Here is a 21,668-nt window from a genome sequence, read left to right on the forward strand (position 1 = left end):
CTTCCAGCTTAATCCCTTCACACAAAAGCCCTAGTCTTTCTCTCTCTTTCCTGGTAGAGCCTGATGGGTGAATAAAACTGGACACTAAATCATTACCCATTGAAAAACTGGTTTCCCTTGCCCCGAGGGCTGGAAGGACTCATTTTTTCATCTACTACTGGGAAAGGGAAGGGAAATGTTCAGAAATATTTGCCCCCCGGGGCATGTGCTTGGGGCTGGGGGTGGGGAGAGACTCCCTTCTTAGACTGTGTTGAATCCTTCCAAGGCAGGAAAGAAAAACAAAACTGTTAAATTTTCATATTTAGAAAGTTCACGTGCTTCCCCAGCTTTTAAATGAAAGTAAACTTAAAAATACAAACAGGGGGCTTCCCTGGTGGCACAGTGGTTGAGAGTCCGCCTGCCAATGCAGGGGACACGGGTTCGTGCCCCGGTCCGGGAAGATCCCACATGCCGCGGAGCAGCTGGGCCCGTGAGCCGTGGCCGCTGAGCCTGCGCGTCCGGAGCCTGCGCTCCGCAACGGGAGAGGCCAAGACAGTGAGAGGCCCGCGTACCGCAAAAAAAAAAAAAAAAAAAATACAAACAGGGCTTCCCTGGTGGCACAGTGGTAAAGAATCTGCCTGCCAATGCAGGGGACACAGGTTCAAGCCCTGGTCCGGGAAGATCCCACGTGCCGCGGAGCAACTAAGCCCCTGCACCACAACTACTGAGCCTGCCCTCTAGAGCTCGCGAGCCACAACTACTGAGCCCACGTGCCACAACTACTGAAGCCCGTGTGCCTAGAGCCCATGCTCCACAACAAGAAAAGCCACCACAATCAGAGGCCCGCGCACCGCAATGAAGAGTAACCCCTGCTCGCCACAACTAGAGAAGGCCGGTGCACAGCAACGAAGACCCAACGCAGCCAAAAATCAAATAAATAAAATAAAATAAATTTTAAAAAATACAAACAAAAACTCATGAACTTCAAATTAACATTAAATCAGCGTGATGGATCATGCTTTACCAACATTGTGTCACTGTGAATCACTGGTGTGCGGTTTAATGGGAGAAAGATGTATTTTCAACTTGACTTTTTTGGGGGGGCAGGTAATGGACTATTATTTGAGTTACTGACAGTATCACTGTTGATTTTTGGGGGGAGTGTTGAATAATAAACTCCTTTCAACCCCCTATCCATTATTTTAATGAGCCAATATGCCAAACATAATACAGGAAATGTTTTGAAAGCATTTAGTGAAATTCTTTTATTGTTTATTTCTACCACACTTAACTGCTAACGCATATCGTCACAAGTTGGATGGAAAGGAGATGAGAGCTGCAAAATCCATCATCTTGCAGGACCACCCAATTCTCTTGCCATCTTTCTCTCTTTGAACTCTAGAGAGATATTTGCCTTCAATGATACAGCACACTGATTCATCTGCCATGAACATGACCTTAATCCAAATGGAAAAGCAAGTTTAAAATGGTGAAGTGGTGCTTGGTTCTGGGGTGGTCATCTAGATGATCCAAAAATGAAACAACAACTTTCAAAACTTTTGGTAGAACCCATAGACCCTCAGTAATATGTGTACAGACCCCAAGATGAAAAGCACCACCTGAAAATAGATAGCTAGCGGGAAGCTGCCGCATAGCACAGGGAGCTCAGCTCAGTGCTTTGTGACCCCCTAGAGGGGTGGGATAGGGAGGGTGGGAGGGAGACGCAAGAGGAAGGAGATATGGGGATATATGTATACATATAGGTGATTCACTTTGTTTTACAACAGAAACTAACACACCATTGTAAAGCAGTTATACTCCAATAAAGATGTTTTTTTTAAAAAAAGTACAATAAAACAAAACAAAAAAACACTTTGCTTGAGGGAGCAAATTAGAAATACTTTTCATAAAAATGAAAATTTTGCCATCTTGTAAAAAAACGTCAAATAGTAACAAAACTTCCTTACATATTTCTGGCATTCATTCACCTCTGCAAAGTCTCACAAATAAAAACATAAGATGGAGCTGGAAAAAAAAAAAAGAAAAGAAAAGCACCACACGTTTTCACGGGGAGAAGAAAAGAGAGATTTCTCAGTGGCCACATGCATGGGCCCTGGAGACATCCTCTGCTGACCCGCAGAAACAGCTTGGGAAGCCTTCAATAGATGGAAGGGCCTGGGGGTGAGTTTCCAACGACAAATGCAGACAGCTCGTATGCATTCAAGGAGGAGGCTTGATGCAGTCCTGGTCAGAGTGAGGTTCCTTCTGGAAGTAAACAGCATAAGATACGATTGCCTTTCCTCTGTGCTTCTTTGAAACTTGAGCTGCAAATTTCCCCAAGAAGTCTGACATGAGTATGGTCTGAAAAAAAAAAATGGAAAATAAACAGTTAACAATGGTTACCTCTGGAAAGTAGGAAGGAAGTAGTTAAGGAACTTCCTTTCCACCCTACTATATGCATTTTTCACATAAGCATGTATATTTTATAATTCATTTTAGTAAATAATAAAGAGTGCCTCAACTCTCCAAGACCAATACTGTCCAGAGTGACAGGCAACCACATATCTTGGATTTTCTGACTCAGCTCCAGTCTGTTCTTCTTTCGATGAAGTAAATTTCCTTGATTATACAAGTCAGATTCATAGTAGAAAATCTGGAAAATATAGTAAAGTGGGTAAGAACCAAACAAATTCCTACTCAGATAATCATTACTAACTTAAAAAATTTTGGGGGGGGCTTCCCTGGTGGCGCAGTGCTTGAGAATCCGCCTGCCGATGCAGGGGACACGGGTTCGTGCCCCGGTCCGGGAAGATCCCACATGCCGCAGAGCGGCTGGGCCCGTGAGCCATGGCTGCTGAGCCTGCGCGTCCGGAGCCTGTGCTCCGCAACCGGAGAGGCCACAACACTGAGAGGCCCACGTACCACAAAAAAAAAAAAAAAAAAAAAAAAAAAAATTTAATTGAAATACAGTTGATTTACAATGTTGTGTTAGTTTCTGGTGCACAGTCAAGTGATTCAGTTATACATACAGATGTATGTGTGTGTGTGTGTGTGTGTGTGTGTGTGTATATTCTTTTTCAGATTCTTTTCCATTACAGGTTATTATAAGATATTTAATATAGTTCCCTATGTTATACAGTAGGACCCTTGTTGTTTGTCTATTTTATATATAATAGTTTGTATCTGCTAATCCCAAACTCCAAATTTATCCCTCCCTGTCCCTCTTTCCCATTTGGTAACCATAAGTTTGTTTTTGAAACCTGTGAGTCTGTTTCTGTTTTCTAAATAAGTTCATTTGTATCATTTTTCAGATTCCACATATAAGTGATATCATATATTTGTCTTTCTCTGTCTGACTTACTTCACTTAGTATGATAATCTCTAGGTCCATCCGTGTTGCTGCAAATGGCATTATTTCATTCTCTTTTTATGGCTGAGTAGTATTCCACTGTATATATGTACCACATCTTCTTTATCCATTCCTCTGTTGATGGACACTTAGGTTGCTTCCATGTTTTGGCTATTGTAAATAGTGCTGCAATGAACATTGGGGCATATATATCTTTTCAAATTAGAGTTTTCTCTGGGTATATGCCCAGGAGTGGGATTGCTGGGTCATACAGTAGTTCTATTTTTAGTTTTTTAAGGAACCTCCAGACTGTTTTCCATAGTGGCTGCACCAATTTACATTCCCACCAACAGTGTAGGAGGGTTCCCTTTTCTCCTCATCCTCTTCAGCATTTATTATTTGTAGACTTTTTGATGATGCCCATTCTAACTGGTGTGAGGTGATACCTCATTGTAGTTTTGATTGGCATTTCTCTAATAATTAGTGATGCTGAGCATCTTTTCATGTGTCTGTTGGCCATCTGTATGTCTTCTTCAGAGAGATTTCTACTTAGGTCTTCTGCCCATTTTTCGATTGGGTTGTTTGTTTTTTTGTTATTGAGTTCTATGAGCTGTTTGTATATTTTGGTAATTAAGCCCTTGTCGGTCACATCATTTGCAAATATTTTCTCCCAGTCTGTAGGTCGTCTTTTCACTTTGTTTACGGTTTCCTTTGCTGTGCAAAAGTTTATACGTTTGATTAGCTCCCATTTGTTTATTTTTGCTTTTATTTCTATTGCCTCGGGAGACTGACCTAAGACAACATTACTATGGTTTATGTCAGAGAACGTTTTGTCTATGTTCTCTTCTAGGAGTTTTATGATATCATGTTTAAGTCTTTAAGCCATTTTGAGTTTATTTTTGTGTATAATGTGAGGGAGTGTTCTGACTTACATGTAGCTGTCCAGCTTTCCCAATGCCACTTGCTGAAGAGACTGTCTTTTCTCCATTGTATATTCTTGCCTCCTTTGTCAAAGATTAATTGACCATAGGTGTGTGGATACCACTAACTTTTCAAAGTATTTTCCTCCACTTCTTTGTGGTAAAAATTTCCTTTCCTTGAATATAGTTGTAATCACACCTTGAGGGCAATTCGGTAGACTTTTTTTCCCCCAAGCAATATTATGACATAAGCATTTCTCCCATGGTTCAGTGAAGACCAGGCAATCACTAACATTTGAAAATATATTCTGGAGATTCTGTCTTTATCAATTCATTGCCTAAATTAAAAAAAATGTTTTCATTGAAAGATAATCATAGTCTCACAGGAAGTTGAAAAATAGTACAGAGAGTTCCATGTACTCTTAACTAGCTTCCCCTAATGGTGACATCTTACATAACTACAGTACAATACCAAAACCAGGAAACTGACATTGGTACACTCTACAGAGCTTATTCAGATTTCACCAGCCTTTTCACACACTCGTGTGTGTGTGCATGTTTTTATTTTCTTTATTTTTTATTTTTTAATTTTTTTTTTTTTTTTTTTTTTTTTGGCTGTGTTGGGTCTTGTTGCTATGCACGGGCTTTCTCTAGTTGCGGCGAGCGGGGGCTACTCTTTGTTGTGGTGCGCGGGCTTCTCACTGCAGTGGCTTCTCTTGTTGCTGAGCACAGACTCTAGGTACGTGGGCTTCAGTAGTTAGTTGTGACACTCGGGCTTCAGTAGTTGTGGCTCGCGGGCTCTACGGCACAGGCTCAGTAGTTGTGACGCACGGGCTTAGCTACTCCACGGCAGGTGGGATCTTTCTGGACCAGGGATTGAACCCGTGTCCCCTGCATTGGCCGGCGGATTCTTAACCACTGCGCCGCCAAGGAAGTCCCTGTGCGCATGCTTTTAACCTCAATTTTATTTGTAAAGGTAGAGAAACCTAAGGCTCAGATTGCTTTAGCCTCTGCCCGAGCTGCACTGCTGCTGAAGCTGGCATATAAACCCAGGTCTGTCTGATTTGAAGCCTGCGTATTTCTCACTTATTCTGAGGGGTGGAAGGAGCATCAGGAGACAACATTTTTTTAAAGGCAGCTGAAACATTGAAAACTTAACAGTGTCTGAGGATTAGTATCCAGGAGATCCAGGCGTTGTTCCAGTAAGATGTTGGGGAAATCTTTTCCATCTCTATTGGCTTCAGGGTCCTGATCATAAAATAGGAGTGACCCCTGCAGTCTCTCCTCCTAGAGCTGCTGTAAGATAGACACAATGCCCACAGAAAGACAAGTGTATCACACACACACACACACACACACACACACACTGTTATTTTAATCCCCAAATTTAATAGCCCTCCTAAAAATGTTCTGGATGGGAAAACTTTAATAGAAACTCCTGAATCTGGAGTTAAAAGATTTAAGTAAATCGATTATAGTGTAATTCCATGTGATGTTCATTTGAATTGTGGAAATCTGAAATAATGGAAGAATATGAAGAAAGCCTGATACTATGTCTCATAACTGAAATACAGAACCCCACCCAATTAAAATACTAGTCAAGAATCCCTTCATATACAATGGAATATTACTCAGCCATAAAAAGAAATGAAACTGAGTTATTTGTAATGAGGTGGATAGACCTGGAGTCTGACATACAGAGTGAAGTAAGTCAGAAGGAGAAAAACAAATACCATATGCTAACACATATATATGGAATCTAAGAAAAAAAATGTCATGAAGAGACTAGGGGTAGGACTGGAATAAAACACAGACCTACTAGAGCATGGACTTGAGGATATGGGGAGGGGGACGGGTAAGCTGTGACGAAGTGAGAGAGTGGCAGGGACATATACACACTACCAAATGTAAAATAGATAGCTAGAGGGAAGCTGCCACATAGCACACGGAGTTCACCTCTGTGCTTTGTGACCACCTAGAGGGGTGGGATATGGAGGGTGGGAGGGAGGGTGACTCAAGAGGGAAGAGATATGGGAACATATGTATATGTATAACTGATTCACTTTGTTGTAAAGGAGAAACTAACACACTATTGTAAAACAGTTATACTCAAATAAAGATGTTAAAAATAAAAAAACAAAACAACAACAACAAAACAAGTGAATGGACAAATAAATTGTGGTACATTTATACACTGGAATATTACACAGCACTGATAAGTAATGAATTAACAACACTTGCAACAACAGGAATGAATTTCCAAAATGTTATGCTGAGTATGAGAAGCCAGACACAATGTAGTAAATCCCATATGATTCCATTTAGATGAAATTCTAAAAAAGACTAGTTCACAGTGACAGCAAGTAGATAAATGGTTGCCTGGGGTTGGGGCAGAGGATTGACCGGGAAGAGGCACGAAAGATCTTTTCCAGTGATGGAAATATCCCCTATCTTGATTGTGGGTGTATATGTTTGTTAAAACTCATTGACTGGTACAATTAACATGGGTGCATTTCTTGTGTGTAAATTATACTTCAGTAATGTTGATTTTTTTAAATGGAGAAATTAATTGATGAAATAAAAATAAAAATCTTCTAGGAATAAAAGAAAAAAAAAGTGGTGAGACTGGGTATTGCACACCGTTCATGACATTGCCACAGGGTGGCGCCACTTCAACAGGTAAACAAATCCATAGGCTGCGTCAACAGTGTGGGAAGCACAGTGGCGTGAAGGTGTATCGGGACTTTTGAGTTCGACGGGTCTTGGAAGGGCTGAGGCGGAACAATGCATGAACGTTGTGGTCACTTTTGCAGAAAGGTTAGCTGAGATAAAGTGTTATGAAGAAGGCCAGTCACTGTGATAGCTCTTGCTGTTAATTTATGTGTGAGAGTTCTGCAAAATATTAGAGATGGTGCAGAGACCAAAGGTCCAATGAAAGCACAAGACTACAATGGTTGTAAAATCTGTGCTCTGAGGATCATGCCCCCAACTTTAGAATTATTCGTGTGGGAAAATTATTCTTAGACTACTGAGTTTTAAATAATGCAAATCTCTAGAAACCCATCATTCTCATGAAATGTGATTGATCAGATTCTGATCCCTAGGAGTAGATCAGCTCAGCTAGAAAGGAAGTTCTGCTCTCCCAACCTGTCCCAGAAAACCCAATTCCCTCCAGGACACACGTGAAGAAACAAACACTTTTTGCTCCATTTCATGTTAGGTTGTGCTTATCGTCCTTCTCTTATTTAATCCTTATAATCCTACCTGGTTCTAGTACCCACCCATCCACCCCGATGGCTGATCTTTTGTCAGTGTCCTTTCCTTCCTTCAATAACGAGGACACCAAGGATCAGAGAGGTTAAGTAATTTGCCCAAGACCCCACAGCTGACAATCATTGGAGCTGGAATTTGAACCTAGGTCAGGTGATATCAAAGCCTGCTTTGTTCCTATGCAACAGGGTGACTCTAAGATATGCTTGTGCTCCACCATCAAAAATTCAGCAGGAGGGCTTCCCTGGTGGCGCAGTGGTTGGGAGTCCGCCTGCCGATGCAGGGGACACGGGTTCGTGTCCCGGTCTGGGAGGATCCCACATGCCGCGGAGCGGCTGGGCCCGTGAGCCATGGCCGCTGAGCCTGCGCGTCCGGAGCCTGTGCTCCGCAGGCAGAGGTAGAGGTCACGGCAGTGAGAGGCCCGCGTACCGCAAAAAAAAAAAAAAAAGTTCTGCAGGAGGGTACTTCCCTGGTGGTCCAGTGGCTAAGACTCCACACTCCCAATGCAGGGGCCTGGGTTCGATCTAGATCCCTCATGCTGCAACGAAGACCCAGTGCAGCCAAATAAATAAATAAATAAATATTTTTAAAAAATTCAGCAGGAATAAACAGGTGTCTGTCTTTGATGGAGGTGGAGGGAAGGTATTTCGCAATAAGATATAACTGCTCTTTCGTAACATATTTCAATGTTCAAAGCGTTCTTGCACAGGATGATTTTGAAGATTGTTTAGATGGAAGCAGTCATTCCTTTTCTCCAGACATAATGCCACTATCTGTAGTTCACATATCAATGGCATGTCTATCAGCAAACCTATTAATCAGTGATTCACTTGTGAGATTTTATTTTAGTTGAGTCAGCAGCCTTTTAGTTTCCTGGAGTCAAGGAGAGGTTGATGCAGGCGGGGCAGAAAGGGTAGAAAATTGTGACATAGCAGCAAGGCAGGAACGGCAAGTTTTCCCCAATTCTTTGGGAAATCGTAATGTTATTTTTTCCATCCACTCACTAAACACCGATGAGGGAAAAGAAAGCATGAGACCCTGGATAATTTACTCATTGCCAGGTAACAGCATCTGCCTTATAAAATCAGCATTATTCTGGAAGTCGGGTGGCTGTGTTCCTGATTAAATCGAAGTAGAAATGCGACTGAATTGCCTAAGTATGATGATAGGGGACATACATAACACGTTTTTCTTTTCGAAATGCTTTTACATCCGTTATCTTACTTTATCTCTGCACAACCTCCCTGCCTTGAACAAACTTTTATTATAGCACTTATCGCCCTGTAGTTAATGTTCAGTGTATATGTCCATCTCTCCCGCCGGTTTATGACCTTCTTCAGGGCAGAAATCCTGCCGGATTTATGCATCTATAAAGCTCGAGCACTAAAGTTAGGGTTTGTTTCGTTGCAAAAGATAGAAACCCACTGGATGCAATTTAAGCAAAAAAGGGGCTTTGTTTCAAGGATCCCCGGGGTAGGGGTGCAGCCACTGCTCAGCAGAACAGGAACCAGGCTTTCTGGCGATTCCTCATCTCTTGCATCTGCCTTATTAACACCTCCTCTCTGCAAAAGTATGTGTCACTCCTTTCTGGTCGCCTCGGCTGAGAACTTGGCTGCCAGCATCTCCTGAGTGGGGATGTAACTTGTGCAGCCCTGAGCCAAGAGCCTTATCACTCTCTCTGTCCCAACCTCCCCAGTCTCCAGGAGTCAAGACCCTGATTGGTCCAGCCTCGGTGAGGTGTTCACCTCTAGCCCAATCAACTGCAGCCAGAGGGGTGTGGTTCAATCTGGGACCCAGGTTGTTCCTAAGGTAGGGCACCCGGTGGGAACAGGAAGGAACAAAGCACAGTTCTCTGAAAACAGTGTGAAGGGGCGGGGCAGCTCAAACTATAGGGGGCCTCATCTTCGTATATACTTCGTGCTCTGTAAATGCTTACCGACCTGCCTGGCTCTACGTGCTGCAGAATACTGGCCTTCTTTTAGTTCCCCAAACCCACCGAGCTCTTTCTGGACTTCAGGCTTCAGGATGGCTCTTCCTCACCGTCATCCCCGTGGCCTGGCTAACTCCAGCTCCTCCTCTGGATCTACATTTGGATTCACCACCTCTTCATCAGATGGCCTTTCCTGACCCTGCCCAGAATATCCTGCTCTCTTTCTTCAAAACACTCATCACCTTGCAGTTACTTGTTTAATTCCTGCCTCCCCGCCTCTCTCCCCACAAAGACTCTAAGTTCCAATGTTCCCAGGAGCCCCCAGTAGCTCCTGGCCCAAAGGTCAACCCTACAACTTGGATGTGGGGCAGCAGGGGCGTTAATGCCCCGCTAGGCAAACCTTTGACCACCGCGAGGTGGGAGAAGGGGATACGTTCTTACCCTTTTTCCTTCATTGGACTGTCCTGAGATGAAGTTTATGAGCTTCTGAGAGGACAGTCCTGGAAGACGAAGCACCCTCATATTGCCAGCGCCTCATTCTCAGCCACCTCTCTTCTCGAGGGACAAGGATTTCTGCTCTCTGGAATTGCACTTCCTTATAAACGAGTAGCAAAAGCCTTTGCCTCAGGCTCTGGGGACCCAGGCCAAGTGGCTAACTCTAGCTGGCATACATGAAAAATTAAGTGTATTGGCTTCTGCTTAGCACAGTGCTTAAACAATGGACCAGAAATCCCACTCTTGCTAGGCTCTGCTTTTCTCCTCTTTAGTTGTCTTTTTTTTTTTTTTTTTTTCCCATGCTGCGCTGCTTGTGGAATCTTAGTTCCCCAACCAGGGGTCCAACCGGTGACCCCCTGCAGTGGAAGCTCAGTGTCCTAACCACTGGATTGCCAGGGAACTCCTCAGTTTTCTTCTTATTCAAGCTTTCTCTGAATGCAGGCAAGGTTGCTACCCCCAGCTCCAGCTTGCTCTCATGAAAAGAATGCTTCTTACCTCCTGGCTTCACCTTGAGTCCAGAAGCTGACCCTCACGGTCTCTGACCGGCCCAGGTAGGGTCACATGTCTTCCTCTGACCCGGTCTCTGGGGGCGGGTGAGGACCAAGCTCCATCTCCAGGTATTCTCTTCTTTCAGATTTCAGGAGCAGCGATGATGCGGGCAAAGAGGCAAGATGAGGTCCAGGAAATGCCAAATTGGGTTTGGTGTTGGGTACGGGAGCAACACAGATGCATATGGCAGGGAGTCTAGGACCTCCTCTCCCCCTGTCCAGTACAGAGAGGAGGAGGAGAGATCTGGGCGGCCAGCTCTCCAAGCAGTCAGGGTGGGAGGCCAGAGCTGGGGCTGGCCAGGCTCACGTCCACAACGGGCTGTCCCCAGAGCAGGATCTGCAGTCAAGGCCCAGGAGCAAAGCTCAGGCCCCTCCAACCTTGATGTCCAAGGTGGCACTGGCCGTCTCTATTCCACAGCACCATCAGGGCCAATCTACCCTAGAGCTCTCAGACCAGAGCCTTCCCAGGGGCCCAGACACACCACCACCAAGCAGTGGGTTCACACAGAGCTGAGGACCCCAGCCTGGCGGTTCCTCATTCACCACAAGCTTTCAGCCAGCTAGATCCTCCCCCTCCCCCTGGGAGACACTACCTTAGGGAAGTCACCTTCTAGAGCTCAGCCAGGACTTACCCGGGGCTGGGCCAGAGGCTCCCTCTGGGCCACCTGCTCAGTTATGGGGTCACCACTCCACACTTTGAAGGCCTTCTGGGCCTCAGTGCTGCTTCTCTTGACACTCTTATTCCCACTGTGATATGGAGTGTCTGCAATTTCATGGGTCCTGGGGCCTCATGGAGTTAGTTCTCAGCCCCCAATTCCTAATGAGAAGTGTCAACACTCACAGAGCACTTACCATACCAGGAACCATCTAAGAATTTCATGATTCTCAAGTTCTGGCCACGCCAAGATACTGTTCCCCATTCATGTCCTGCACTTTCTTGTCTACAGCTTTGCACATGGCATTGCTAGAATGACTTTCTTTGTTTGCCTTTCTTTGTTTCTGCTTGGTGAGTTCATCCTTTAAGATCCACTTCAAATTTCACCCCCTGCCTTAGCCATCTATCTCTGTGTAACAAATCTTCCCCAAACTTTGCAGCTTAAATCAACAGACAGTTATTATCTCCCATCATGTGTGAGGGTCAGGGATCTGAGAGTGGCTTAGCTGAGTGGCTCTCGCTCAGGGTCTCTTAGGAGACTGTAGTCAAGCTGTTGACAGGGCTGCGGTCTCCTCTGAAGGCTTGACTACCCGCCTCACTCACGTGGCTGTTGGCAAGAGGCTTCAGTTCCCGGCCGCCTGAGCTTTTCCCATAGGGCTGCTCATGACCTGGCAGCTGGCTTCCTCCAGAGTGAGTGATCCAAGAGAGCAAGACAGGGGGGACCCAACATGGAAGCCACAGTCTTTCATAACCTGTGCTCAGAAGTTTCCTATCATGACTTCTGCCTTATTCTATTGGCCACACAGACCAACCCTAGTGCAGTGTGGAAGGGAGCTACACAGGGATGTGAATATCAGGAGGCAAGGCTCACTGGGCTGTCTCAGAGGCTGCTGGCCATCGCTCCCCCAGAGGTCCTCAGGGGATCGGCACTTCGAATGTAATTCTGTGAAGCCCGTGTCATGGACGTTTTGTCTCACTCCCAGATGGCAAACTCCTGGAGGATGGTTACTAAATCTTGTTCATCTTCCCCTTCCTTTTTAGCCCCACATATCCTCTCATATAGAGTAGATATTCAATAAAACTCAAATTAACGCTGAATGCATGAATAAATGAGTAAATAAATGAATGAATTAGTGATTCTCTAGGTGGATAGTTCAAGACTAGAGGAGACAGCATGAACTATTATATGATTAATTTCCCCTGTTTCCTGCCTCAAGATACCTAAGGAGTTGGTGGCTCAGAGCTTGCTTCCTTTTCCCCTGGTTACTTCTCCTTCTCCAACACCCCAGACTTGCAGCATCAGAGGGCTTGCTCACCATCTTGGTATAATGATGGCCCTGCCCTCTCATCACAGCTGATTGGACCAGGGCCGAGCACCTGACCCAAGCTGGGCCAATGGACTCCAAGGAATTTGAAATTGGACTAAGAGAGGCCAAGCTTCAGTCTGGCTGGTTTCTTGTCAAGAGGGAAAGTCTGGAAACTGTTGGCAGTAGCAGTTCTTTGATCCATGGACTGGGGAGCAGAGAAAGCCAATCTGCCTCAACAGGAGACAAGAGCGCAGATAGAAGAGTGAGAAGGAGGAGAGAGGGGAAGGGTAAGCGAGGTTGCAGAAGCTCTCAGTTCCTGCTTCCAGTCCTATCGGAAACCTGGCTGCAGCTCCAGCTTGGTCCCCATGAGATACACATATATGTATATGTATTTTTGAATTTTTATACAATTTTTAAAGGTTACTTTCCATTGACAGTTATTACAAAATATTGGCTCTAGTTCCCTGTGTTGTAAATATATCCTTGAGCCTGTCTTAAACCCAATAGTTCGTACCTCCCACTGCCCCACCCCTATATTGCCCCCTCCCCTCACTTATATTCTTATAATAAATGGGGTTTAAGCAATGGTGTCCTGGAGCTGGTTCACACGAGCTCCTGAAAGCTAACTGTACATCTTTCTCCATGACGTCACGTTGGGAGCTTGACATAGGCCACAGCTGCAGTATTTACACCACAGAAATTGGCAAATGCTACAAATCAGTGTCCCCCACTAAAAACTGGTTATTAAACATAAACAAGCACATCGATGGCTTTAAGACAATTCCAGGGGGTTTGCGTAACATACAGCCCAAATAGTCTTTCTGACTAAAACATCGGGGCAAACCCCTACTCATGCTTCGTGACCCAGTGCATCTCCCATGAGAAGCCTCATCTGGTGTTTGTGGGAAGCTGATTCTCTGTGTACTCACATAACTTGGGAGACACCATTAGACAATCCAGAATTCTGAGGGCTACGTGACATAGGCCAGGCCTAAGACAGACACCCCACCTAGGCAGTAATTGCCTATTGCCCTTGGAGTGAAGTCCAGGCTCCTTTTCATGGCAGGCTGTTCCTCTGAGCAGTGGCCCATGACCTCCTCTCATCTCGTTCCTGCCCACACCATCCCCACCCCATCGCCACACCCTGGCCTCCTCAGCCTTCTCAGTCTCTAGCCCAGAGTCTCTACCCCATGAGTTGTCAATCATTTGGAGAAAATGATAAAGGTCATGGACCTTCACCCTGGAGGAAACACACCTACAGACACACAAAGATTTGCATATAGTTTCAGGGGATTCATGGACCGAATAACTTCTTTTCTCTGAAGCCCTTCCTAACTCCTACATCCTGTGTGCCCTGCTTTACCCCAAACGTACCTCTCTCTTAGCACCTTCAGTGCTCTTAAACTTATGTTTATTTTTGAGTCTTTTGCCACACTGGCTGCTCCGTGGGGTAGCATCTATCATTGTCTTATTTAGAGTACATGAGTGACCGAGGGATGGCTGAGGTGTGTCCTAACACCCAAGTTCTAATCATGAGATCAGGGTGTAGCTAGAGACACAGCCTACTGTCTAAGCACAAATGTGCGTCATTGAGGCTGGCGTCAACATTGCTAAAGGGAGAAGATGCCAACCACAGACAGACTGAGACACACGCGGAAAGTGAGAAGCAGGCATTGCCATGGCTGGTGTATTCCCAGCACCAGTGGGGCGAGGGGTGGTTAGGGGCCTGGGGGGTGTCTTGGGCAAAGGAAGAGCACCCCAAGTGTGGTACCATGGGAAAAGGCTGAACTCTGGGTCTCAGAGATCTAGGTTCAGATTCTAGCTCTGTCACTCATGGCTTGTGACTGTGACCAGATTACTTTGTCTCTCTGAGCCTCAGTTTCCTCACCTGTCAAATCCTACTTTATTGAGTCACTGCTAAGATTAAAAGAGATGATCTGTGTGATATTCCTGGGACACAGGAGTTGGTCAATAAAAGTTTGTGTCCCCTTTTCCTGTACTCCTCTCATGTTGGTCACATGCAACAGAAATCAACTCTGTTTAACTAAAGCAAAACAAAGAATTTATTTGTAAGAGTGACAGAGACTGCTAACTGTCCCCCAGTTCCTGTTATCCCTTTTTAACATGGTAAAGTAATTTTTAGCTAAGTACATAGTTGCTTAGCTAAATATTACATTTTTTTCCGCCAGCTTCCCTTGCAGATTGGCACGACCTGGTAACAATGTTCTGGAGAGCGTGGTGTAACCAGAACTGATATGTACAACTTCTAGGTCATGTCCTTAAAGAGGGCAAAAGGCAACAGGGTCTGTTACGTTTCTTCAAAAAAAAAAACAGAGGGCACATACTCACCTCTTCTCTCTTTTCTTTTGTCCTTCTGGCTAGAACAGGGTTGTGCTGGCAGGAGGTGGAGCAGCCATATTGACCCATGAGGTAGAAGCTGAGTGTTGAGGATGCAGAGAAAGAAGACAGAAGGAACCTAGGTTCCTAATGACTTAGTGGAGGAGAGGCACCATACCAGCTCAGACTTTTAAGGGCAAGAGAATTAAACTTCTATTTGTTCAGCCATTGTCAATCTTTGGGTTTTGTTATAGCAGCCAAACCTATACTGTATCAATTACTCAGTGCTATAGATCATATACCGCTAAAATTTGTATGTTAAATCCTATCTCCCATATGATGGCATTTGGAGGTGGGGGCTCTGGGAGGTCAAGAGGACAGAGCTTTCACGAATGGGATTAGTGCCCTTATAAAACAGACCCCAGAGAGCTCCCTTGTCCCTTCCATCATGTGAGAACACAGGGAGAAGACGGCAAGCAGGCTCTTGCCAGAAACAGAATCTGCCAGAATCTTGATCTTGGACTTCCTGACCTCCAGAACTGTGAGAGAGAAATTTCTGTTGTTTATAGGACACCCAGTCTATGGTACTTTTGTCATAGCAGCCAAATAGACTAAGATACTTAATAAACCGTTAAGATGCTCATGGTATCGAAAAAAGAGCCAGACAAATGTTTACATTGTTTTGACCTTTACTGTTGTCAGTTTGACAATTATCTATTTGACTATTCGGTTGACTCTTGTGTTACTTTGATATACACACATCATTTTGCTTTTTTGAATATTTCCTTACATCTGGCCCAAGATGTTCCAGGCTCATCTTGTAATTTCCATGCCTCAGCCTTGGACTCAATCATTTGAATAATGAGTTTTAGTGGTTTGGATGGAGGATGGTGATTAGAAACCATGACCTGGGGACTTCCCTGGCTGTCCAGTGGTTAAGACTCCGTGCTTCCAATGCAGGGGGTGAGGGTTCGATCCCTGGTCAGGGAACTGAGATCCCGCATACCATGTGGTGAGGCCAAAAAAAAAACCAAAAAGAAAAACACCATGACCTGTGTGCTATGTATGCTTATTGATACCGAGCTGACACTGCTTCCAGGCTTTCTGGCAGATAGGAGTAGGAAATACATGTGTATATACATATGTGTGTGTGTATAGGTTAATACATGCATCTAATACAAACTCCTGCATCTATACATCCATTTAAAAACCATGAGTTTACACCAACATTTCTAATTCCAATTCAACACTCAGGGTTTACTCTAGTCTTTTCCTGTTTTCTTTTTCTTTCTTTGTTTTTTTGTGGTACGCGGGCCTCTCACTGTTGTGGCCTCTCCCGTTGCGGAGCACAGGCTCCGGACGCGCAGGATCAGCGGCCATGGCTCAGGAGCCCAGCCGCTCCGCGGCATGTGGCATCTTCCCGGACCGGGGCACGAACCCACGTCCCCTGCATCAGCAGGCGGGCTCTCAACCACTGCGCCACCAGGGAAGTCCTCTTTTTTTTTTTTTTTTTTTTTTTAATAATTGTATCGCACAGTTAAATGCTACATTTTGTATACTTCAATTATTTTGCCATGCAGCATATGGGATCTTAGTTCCCCCACTAGGGATTGAACCCCTGTCTCCAGCATTGGAAGCGTGGAGTTTTAACCACTGGACCGCCAGGGGAGTCCCCCGCCCCGCTTTTTTTTTTTTTTTTAATATGGACCGCTTCACGAATTTGCATGTCATACTTGCGCAGAGGCCACGCTCATCTCTGTATTGTTCCAATTTTAGTGTATGTACTGCCGAAGCGAGCACTCCCTCTTTTCCATCAGATGTTACTCTCTTCTCTGATGGTGAGAAACTGGATCCCATTATCTCCACACTATTTCCATGTTTGCTTGGTCCACCCGTAGGTACCAATCCCTTGATCACTCAGGTCCCTCCTCGAGCCTGGCCCAACCATGTCCCCAGCCTGACCAAGGAAGGGGGAAGAGACCAGATGCACATCTTAAGATATTATCAATCCCTTTACTTCCCCCTGCTCGTCAAATAGCCTCCTCATTATAATTTGGCCTCCCGTTTAGCTTTGCTTATAGGTACAGAACGAAGTGACCTTCTGGAGAAAACATTTCCACCTCAACTCTGGGCCACCAGGAAGCTGGGATTGGATTTGCCTTCTGCTTGAAGAAAGAAGGTGCTAATCAAAGGGCCTGGACTGCAGGATGCCTTTGAAGGAGGATGCTGGAAGCACGAAAACTGGATGCTTCTCCAGCAAGAGCCCTGGGTGGGGGCTCCTATACTTACTGGGGAGCCCAGAGCCCAGGTAGCAGTTCTTCAAGAGCATCCAGCTAACACCCTTCTCGTCTTCTGTCCCATCCTCAAGTACAACAGCAACCACAAAAGCGGCATCCCTGCCAGGCATTGTGCTGGTGGCTTTGCATGTATTATCTCTTTTTCAGTCCTCACAGTAATATTAGGGGGAGGCACTGTGATGGTCCTTATTTTACAGATGAGGATACTGAGTTTTGGAGACATGAGTGAGGGCTTCCCTGGCGGCACAGTGGTTAAGAATCCACCTGCCAGTGCAGGGGACATGGGTTCGAGCCCTGGTCCGGAAAGATCACTCATGCCGCAGAGCAGCTAAGCCTGTGAACCACAACTGCTGAGCCTGCGTGCTGCAACTACTAAAGCCTGCGCGCCTAGAGCCCCTGCTCCTCGACAAGAGAAGCCACCGCAATGAGAAGCCCGCGCACCGCAATGAAGACCCAACACAGCCATAAATAAATAAATAACTAAATAATTTAAAAACAAAAAAACCCGATATAATCTTAGAGAAGTGAGTGAACCTGCCCAAGGTCACGTGACAAACATCAAGGCCAGAACTTGAGCCCTTGAAGTCCAGCTCCACTGGCTCCATTATCCTGCTCTGAGCCCTTGACCTCTCACTTCAGTGTTCTCTTGACCTCCACCTGTTGCTCTTACCCTACCCATGCTCTGGCTAGTTTTGTCTTTGTCCAGGAAATAGAGTCCTGGGCGCACAAAAGATGTCAGTGCCAAGCTTTTTAAAAAGTACCACTGTGTGATATTTAACAGGTGCCCCCCCAAAATATGTAACATACATATGTAAGTGATAAGAGATAGTAATAAAATAATCCGCAGCCCCCAGACCTACCGCCCAGCTTAAACATATGCTAACGTGTGCTTTTTAATTAGGCTTAATTTTTTACATTTTGAGAGATCGTTTGTATTTTCAAGGTGCAAAGCCTCTCTCAATGTAATCTGCTAACTGGAAAGCTGAATACCCCCTGTAGATTAGCCAGCTCCCTCTTTGTCACCCTGTCTCTGAGGAGTGAGTCCTTGACTACTGTGTGTGTGTGTTCTTTCAATCACATTTCCAGCAACGAATTCTGTGGGTTTTCCCTTCAAAATACATCACAAATCTGACCACCCCCGGCCTCCTCCTCTAATCCAAGCCACTGTCAAGGCTGGACCCCTGCAGTAGCCTCCTAGTAGCAACCACAGTGAGCTTTAAAAACAAAAAGAAGGGGTTAAATTGTGTCCTTTTCCTGCTTGGTCCTGGGCCCTGGGACATGTTTCTCCCGCCAGCTCAACCCTGAATCCTCAGCGCCGACCTAGGGCCAGGGACAGAGTCCATGGTCTTTGCCATGGCTGACAAGGCTCCCTTCCATGGGTCTTCTCTCCACCAACCTCCTGCCCCCATTCACAGACCCTGTTGCTTCTGCCTGGAACACTCTTCCCCCAGATATGCTCATGGCTCCTTCCTGCCCCCTGTAGGGCCCCTGCTCGCTAGCACATTTGCCCCCTTTTATCACATTTTATAAGCATAAAATAAATTCACATAAGCATAAAATAAAACCTACCTAAGCACATACTTCTAAAAAAAATCAATAGGATGTACAATAATTTAAGGGAAAAATAAAAGGAAAAGAATGTTTAATAATTTAATATGTATTTTAACAAATAGATGTTCTGGCAGCTCTCTGCCCTTATACCTAGAGTTCTTATAAATGTGACAGCCACAAAGATACAGCGTGTTGACTCAGATTCCACAGGGCTGTGATTTCTTTTTTTTTTTTTTTTTTTTGCGGTACGTGGGCCTCTCACTGTTGCGGCCTCTCCCGTTGCGGAGCACAGGCTCCGGACGCGCAGGCTCAGCGGCCATGGCTCACGGGCCCAGCCGCTCCGCGGCATGTGGGATCTTCCCGGACCGGGGCACGAACCCGCGTCCCCTGCATCGGCAGGCGGGCTCTCGACCACTGCGCCACCAGGGAAGCCCCAGGGCTGTGATTTCTTAAAACAGTGAACAATTCTTGGTGGAATGCCAAACAAAACATCGTGTAACCTTCCCTCTGTATGCCTAGTTCTTGAATTCCTGAAGCAGTGAGTGATAAATCTGTGTATAAAATACTCGCTGCTTATTTATAAAACCAAGTTAGGGTCTAGGTTCATATAATTATAAGCAGATTTTTCACCTACGTAGATGTCTGCTGGGATATTCCAGAGTTTCGCGAAGGAGGTCAGTTTTCAGCCCCTCATTGCTTCATGTGTCTTGTGCATGGCAGGATGGCTGGTGTACCTGCAGCAGCCAGCTAAACACCTGGTACGCACCTGCCCCCCCTTATTGTGACAAGCAGAAAAAGCCCTGGACATTGTCCAAATGTCCGCTAGTTGGCTCGAGAGTCCAGGGTGAGAACCATAGGTGGGCCCCCGTTCTGATTTTTCCTCTCTCTGCACACACCACTCCTTGACCTTGTACAGTGGTCTACATCTTCTGTTTGTGTTGCCTGTGTCTGAGACTAGAATGTGAGCTGCAGGAGGGCGGGACTTTGGTTCTTTCGATGCCACATCTCCAGTGCCCAGAACAACACCTGGCACATGGAGGGCACTCAGTGAGGGAGTGGAGACATGAGGGGTGTCCAAGATCACCCTAATTCCCATCCCTAGAACTCAGCATTAAAGTGCGTGCAGGATCATCTCAGTAGAGAGGCTGGAAAAGGTTCTCAATGTCCTGCATCCACCAGGCCTAAGGCCTGGGTTTGGAATACCAGGCTCTCACTATCCACACGCAGAGCCTCCAGGCTATATACCCCTCCTGATACACTCTGGGCAGGGCTGTGCGTGACAGCAGAAAGAAGTCCAGCTTAGGAGCCAGAGACCCGGGTTCAAGGTGTTGTTCTGCTGCCTATTTGCTGTGTGACTTGGGGCTGGGTACTTGGCCTCAGCCTCCTTATCTATGAAGGGAAGTGGTAGAACCAGTCCAAAAAGCTAATTTGACATGAGGCCGCATAAACAGACATATCTGTCTCAAGGGAAGAGATTTGGACTCTGCCTTAAGGCAGCCAGGCAGACCTAGGTGGGCTCAGGCGAGCCTGGAGCAGGCTCAGAAGAGAACATCCAGCTGGAGGAAATGGGGCCATTCCGGCCTGGAGATAGAAGACCAGGCAGTGGGTAAGTGTGGGATGACTGTTTGCTCCTCTCTGAAGGGCAGTCAGAGGACAGAGAGTCCTGCTGGGTGTCCCAACGATGCCTGGTACTCCTGACCGAGGGTCAGAGTCCAGGAGGGAGGTCAGTGTTCACACTGCAGAGGCTGGAAGAGAAGGACCCCTCAGGGTGACCTCAGTCTTAGGTTAGAAGATCAAAAGTTCTAAAGAGGGAGTCAGAGGGAGTCTGAGGTTGGGTACAAAAGACGGGAGAGCTTTCTGGAAGTCGGGATGCGGATGCAAAATGGAGGAGAACACTCTGGGTGAACAGAGGCCTGTCAGGAAAGGGGTCCAGAGAGCTTCCGGCAGGCTTTTAGAGTCCTTTCACACCAGCATGTTGGGGAGATGGTCCCTGACGTCTCTTTAAGCTTGAACACCCCCCATCCTTCGGCCCCCGACTGTCTGCTTCTTAAGGCTAAAATGCTCTTTTCTCTTTCCTCTGGCCTTGAAAATCCAAGAGGGACTTTCCTCAAGGACGCCATGGAAGAAGCTGCTCTGACCTATTCCATCAAGCCTTCTGGGGCCAGGCCTGCCTGGATATTTCTGGCTCTCCCAAAAGAAAACAAACATTTACCCACTAATATAAGCAGGCAAAATCTTTACCCAACAAAACAAACAAAGCCAGCTCCTCTAGGCCATGCAGGTTTCTTCCTTTTTTTTTTTTTTTTTTTTTAACATCTTTATTGGAGTATAATTGCTTTACAATGGTGTGTTAGTTTCTCCTTTACAACAAAGTGAATCAGTTATACATATACATATGTTCCCATATCTCTTCCCTCTTGCGTCACCCTCCCTATCCCGCCCCTCTAGGTGGTCACAAAGCACGGAGCTGATCTCCCTGTGCCATGCGGCTGCTTCCCACTAGCTATCTAGTTTACATTTGGTAGTGTATATATGTCCATGCCACTCTCTCACTTCGTCACAGCTTACCCTTGCCCCTCCCCATATCCTCAAGTCCACGCTCTAGTAGGTCTGTGTATTATTCCCGTCCTACCCCTAGCCTCTTCATGACATTTTTGTTTTTCTTAGATTCCATATATATGTGTTAGCATATGGTATTTGTTTTTCTTCTTCTGACTTACTTCACTCTGTATGACAGACTCCAGGTCCATCCACCTCACTACAAATAACTCAGTTTCATTTCTTTTTATGGCTGAGTAATATTCCATTGTATATATGTGCCACATCTGCTTTATCCATTCATCTGTCGATGGACACTTAGGTTGCTTCCATGTCCTGGCTATTGTAAATAGAGCTGCAGTGAACATTTTGGTACATGACTCTTTTTGAATTCTGGTTTTCTCAGGGTATATGCCCAGTAGTGGGATTGCTGGGTCGTATGGTAGTTCTATTTGTAGTTTTGTAAGGAACCTCCATACTGTTCTCCATAGT

The 21,668-nt window shown here is 45.7% G+C and overlaps 1 non-coding gene across 1 annotated transcript; it reads right to left on the reverse strand.

Moving 5' to 3' along the window:
* Positions 1-16,486: 16,486 nt before the first annotated feature.
* Positions 16,487-16,590, reverse strand: LOC131753894 (U6 spliceosomal RNA). The gene has a single exon (XR_009334961.1). It is a non-coding gene; the product is annotated as a U6 spliceosomal RNA (small nuclear RNA).
* Positions 16,591-21,668: the final 5,078 nt, after the last annotated feature.

Source organism: Kogia breviceps, chromosome 3, assembly GCF_026419965.1.
Source record: "Kogia breviceps isolate mKogBre1 chromosome 3, mKogBre1 haplotype 1, whole genome shotgun sequence".
In the NCBI taxonomy this organism is placed as follows: domain Eukaryota; kingdom Metazoa; phylum Chordata; class Mammalia; order Artiodactyla; family Physeteridae; genus Kogia; species Kogia breviceps.